The following is a 5,329-nucleotide window of genomic DNA, read 5'->3' as shown; positions in this document are numbered from 1 at the left end:
GCCCAGATCCAAACCTCGGTTTTTGGTATGGAGGTTTTTGACCTCCCGAAGACGTACGCGGTCTCCATTGTCTGTCTGGAGACTGACGACTTGGCGCATGCCTCTGCCAAGACCTCGACCAGGTCAAGGCCGTCAAACGGAAGATCTTCAACATAAGACATGGTATCCAGAGGGAGAGTGGTATTGCGGAGGCAGGAAAGCCTCCGGAGTGCTATAGCAGAGGCCATCGTCCTGGAAGGTGCATCTAGGGCATGCTTTGAAGTGTTGATCTGCTGCTTTGCCAACACCATGCCCTCCTTTTGAATGACTCTGCCTGCCTGAAGCTTGTCTTCTGGGAGGTGGGTCAATAGTTCGGAGACCCTTTCCCAGAGAGTATATTGATACCTGCTCATGCAGGCCAGATAGTTAGTTAGTGGTTTTGACACCCAACACTCCGGTAGAATAGAAGCGTCTGCCGAAGGCGTCCAATTTTTTACTTTCTCTGTCTGAAGGTGCAGAGTGTGTTCGTTTAGATTTTGAGGAGGATGTTACAACCATAGAGTTTGGTTGAGGATGGGAGAATAGGAATTTGACCCCTATCTCTTGGACTCTCTACATATGGTCCAGTCGTCTTGTAGACACCGGGGCTGACGAAGGTTTCTCCCATGGTGCCTTTGTAGCTTGCAAAAGGACAGTGGACATGGGTAATGCCACAGTGGAAGATGTATCAAACTGGACGATGTCAAAGACCGCATCCGTCATTTGCGGATGTCGCTGAACGACGGAAAGGCCTAGGGAATGGGCCATTCTCTTTACAAGATCTGTGTATGACGTGAGATTGTCGGATGGAGAGATGGGTGAATCATCAGCAACAGCCTGATTAGGAGACGTATGATCAGGGGAGGTGTGAACCTCAGATGCTTCGGTATCGGAATTGTCTTCCATTGAATCAGAGGACTCCTGGTGTGGCAGTTGGTCAGGAGCGTCCTGTTGACCAGTTAAAGGTCTTGGTGGAATGACGGGGGTGGAAACGACTGGGGTTTGAACGACCTGAGGGTTGGGAGGACAATTGTGATCCAAGTTATGCTGGGCAGGATCGTCTGCAGGAGGACGAGAGAGATGCTAAAAATCTCGACCTGTGGGGCGATCTCAATCTATGAGCAGAGTGGGATGAGTATCGATCCCAGTCGGAATAGCTCGCCGGAGTCAGCCATGGCAAGGATGGTGGATAAGCCCCATACAGATATCTCATCTGTCGTTGATCCCAAGACAGAGGTGGGGGGGGTTAAGAAGACTTCTGGACCGTGGACGTCTCGGAGACAAAGCGGCAGCATGTCTTTGAGAGGAGCACGTATAATCTCGGTTCTCGATATCGACAGATTGTGCAGACCTGGAGGGTGACGCTGCGTGTCACATGAAGCATATCGGTGCCGACATGGATCGATGTCGGGAGCTTCCGATACCGTCGACACTGGGGAAGGAGACGGAGAAGGCTCTGCATCCATTTGATTACTTAGGAGCTCTACCGTTTCGATGTCGGAGTAAGGACGCTCCATTTGGTGGACAGGGGAGTCCAAGACATGGATGGTCGGTATTGGTGGAGGGACTTGGGCCTCCGGTATTGATACAGTCGTTGGAGCGGGAAGCACTTTAGGGGCATCACCCAGTGCAGCCACCGCTACTTTCACCTTCTTTGCCGCCTTAAGGGGTTTGGAAGAGGCCTTCTTTGCGGACTTTTGCTCCTTACTTGGCCTGGATTTCTTTTTCACCGGCGTGGAAGCGGAGGATTGCGCCTTCGATGCCGGAGGCTTCGGTGTCGGTTGGCCGATATCGGAGGCAGGCCTTAATGCCGGAGCCGTTGAGGTCGATGGTTTCTCGGCGTCCATTGCTGAGGAAGGATGTAGAGCCAATTCCAGCAGGGCCACTTTAAGGCGCGCAGCTCGGTTTTTCCGGGTCTGGTTTGAAAAGCGAGCACAGTGGCGACACGATTCGGGTCGATGAGACTCTCTGACACAAAGTATGCAAAGGGTATGACAGTCAGGAGGAGCAAGTTTACTACCGCAACCCTTGCACCTATTAAAAAAGCCCCACTTCTTCTCCATAAAAACCAAAATGAAGATGAAAGAAGGGGGGGGTAGCCCGAAGGCCCGACTGAGGTAAAGCGGCAACCTTCCCCTCAGCAGAAAATAAAAGGTTTTTTTTTTAGTTTTTTTGAAAGAACAACGAAGAAAAAGAATAAACTGAGGAAAACATCCAAAGAGCCGTGAGGCAAAAAGCCAAAACACGCGAACCGATCAGACCAACAAAGAAAAAGGTCTTTCCAACGCGGCAGTAAGAAAGGAACTGGCGGGATGTCCGCAGTCACCCCTCTGGGTATGCGCGGTGGGGTTCCTGCGCAAGCCCGAGGTCTGGGCGCGAAAATCCGTTAAAAGAGCTTGCTACAGCACCGATCGATCCAGCGCGTGCGCACTAAATTCCATGGGTGTGAAGCACAGAGACCACGTCAAAGATCAGGAAATTTTCAGTTGACCTCCAAGCATGGGGGGGGGGTTAGTGCTAGCACAGCAAAGCACATGTAAATCACTTGGACTTACTTCCAAGTAAATGTGTACTAATTGCTGTGCCCCCGAGGCCACTAGCCTGTGGTGTTCCATATAGTTCAATTTTATCCCCCATGCTATTTAATATTTAGACAGAGCTACTGGGAGAAGACTGAACATCAATATCTTAGGAATCAGTGAACTTAAGTGGACAGGAATGGGCGAATTTAACTCAGAAGACCATTATATCTACTACTGTGGCCAGGAATCTCGTAGAAAAAATGGTGTGGCCTTTATAGTCAACAAGAGAGTGCAAAAGGCAGTACTGGGATACAATCTCAAAAATGACAGAATGATTTCTGTCCGATTCCAAGGCAAACCATTCAACATCACAGTAATCCAAGTCTATGCCCCAACCACTGATGCAGAAGAGGCTGAAGTAGACCGGTTCTATGAAGACCTACAACACCTCATAGAACTAACACCAAAAAATGATGTCCTCATCATCATAGGGGACTGGAATGCTAAAGTAGGAAGTCAAAAGGTAACCGGAATAACAGACAAGTTTGGCCTTGGAAAGCAAAATGAAGCAGGGCAAAGGTTAACAGAGTTTTGTCAAGAGAACACACTGGTCATAGCGAACACCCTTTTCCAACAACCTAAGAGGCGACTCTACACATGGACATCACCAGATGGGCAACACCGAAATCAGATTGACTATATAATTTGCAGTCAAAGATGGAGAAGCTCTATCCAGTCAGTAAAAACAAGACCTGGAGCTGACTGTGGTTCAGATCATGAGCTACTCATTGCAAAATTCAGACTTAAACTGAAGAAAATCGGGAAAACCATGAGGCCATTCAGGTTTGACCTAGATCACATCCCTGATGAATATACAGTAGAGGTGAAGAATAGATTCAAGGGTCTGGATTTGATAGATAGAGTGCCTGAAGAACTATGGACGGAGGTTCGTGACATTGTACAGGAGGCAGCAATCACCACCATACCAAAGAAAAAGAAATGCAAGAAAGCAAAATGGCTTTCTGATGAGGCTTTACAAATAGCAGAGGAAAGAAGGAAAGCGAAAGGCAAAGGCGAAAAGGAAAGATTTACCCAACTGAACGCAGATTTCCAGAGAACAGCAAGGAGAGATAAGGAGGCCTTCCTGAATGAACAGTGCAAAGTAATAGAAGAAAACAATAGAATGGGAAGGACTAGAGATCTCTTCAAGAAAATTGGAGAAATCAAGGGAGCGTTCCATGCAAAGCTGGCCATGATAAAGGACAAAAACGGTAGGGACCTAACAGAAGCAGAAGAGATTAGGAAAAGATGGCAAGAATACACAGAAGAACTATACAAGAAAGACCTCGATGTCCTTGACAACCACGACGGTATAATCACTGACCTCGAGCCAGACATCCTGGAATGTGAAGTTAAATGGGCCTTAGAAAGCATTACTAACAACAAAGCTAGTGGAGGTGATGGTATCCCAGCTGAGCTATTCAAAGTCTTAGAAGAGGATGCTGTTAAAGTTCTGCACTCCATTTGCCAGCAAATTTGGAAAACGCAACAGTGGCCACAGGATTGGAAAAGATCAGTATACATTCCAATCCCAAAGAAGGGCAATGCCAAGGAATGTTCAAACTATCGCACAATTGCACTCATATCACACGCTAGCAAGGTCATGCTCAAGATCCTACAAGCTAGGCTTCAACAGTACGTGGATAGAGAACTACCAGAAGTACAAGCTGGGTTTCGAAGAGGTAGAGGAACGAGAGATCATATTGCCAACATTCGCTGGATTATGGAGAAAGCAAGAGAGTACCAGAAAAATATCTACTTCTGCTTCATTGACTATGCTAAAGCCTTTGACTGTGTGGATCACAACAAACTATGGCAGGTCCTTAAAGAGATGGGAGTACCAGACCACCTCACATGTCTCTTGAGAAACCTGTATAAGGGCCAAGAAGCGACAGTTAGAACCGGATACGGAACAACTGATTGGTTCAGCATAGGAAAAGGAGTACGACAAGGATGTATACTGTCACCTTGCTTATTTAATATATATGCAGAGTACATCATGCGAAATGCTGGCCTGGATGAATCACAAGCGGGAATTAAGATTGCTGGGGAAAAGATCAACAACCTCAGATATGCAGATGATACCACTCTAATGGCTGAAAGTGAAGAGGATCTAAAGAGCCTCTTGCTCAGAGTAAAAGAGGAGAGCGCAAAAGTGGGCTTGAAGCTCAACATCAAAAAAACTAAGATCATGGCATCCGGCCCCATCACTCCTTGGCAAATAGAAGGGGAAGCTGTGGAAGTAGTGACAGACTTCACGTTCCTGGGATCCCAGATCACCGCAGACTGTGACTGCAGCCATGAAATTAAAAGACGCCTGCTCCTTGGGAGGAAAGCGATGGCGAACCTAAACAGCATGATAAAAAGTAGAGACATCACCCTGCCAACAAAAGTCCGCATGGTCAAAGCAATGGTATTCCCAGTAGTCATGTATGGCTGCGAGAGCTGGACTATAAGGAAGGCCGAGCGCCGAAGAATAGATTCTTTTGAACTATGGTGCTGGAGAAGACTCTTGAGAGTCCCTTGGACTGCAAGAAGAACAAATCAGTCAATCCTCAAAGAAATCAACCCTGACTGTTCCCTGGAAGGCCAGATAATGAAACTGAAGCTCAAATACTTTGGCCACCAAATGAGAAGGGAGCACTCACTGGAGAAGACCCTGATGCTGGGAAAGATTGAAGGTCAAAGAAGACGGGGACGGCAAAGGATGAGATGGTTAGACAGTGTCA

Source organism: Gekko japonicus, unplaced genomic scaffold (assembly GCF_001447785.1).
Source record: "Gekko japonicus isolate JY-2015 unplaced genomic scaffold, Gekko_japonicus_V1.1 scaffold311, whole genome shotgun sequence".
Lineage (NCBI taxonomy): Eukaryota > Metazoa > Chordata > Lepidosauria > Squamata > Gekkonidae > Gekko > Gekko japonicus.
The sequence above is the reverse complement of the archived record's forward strand: the minus strand, read 5'-3'. Positions refer to the sequence as shown.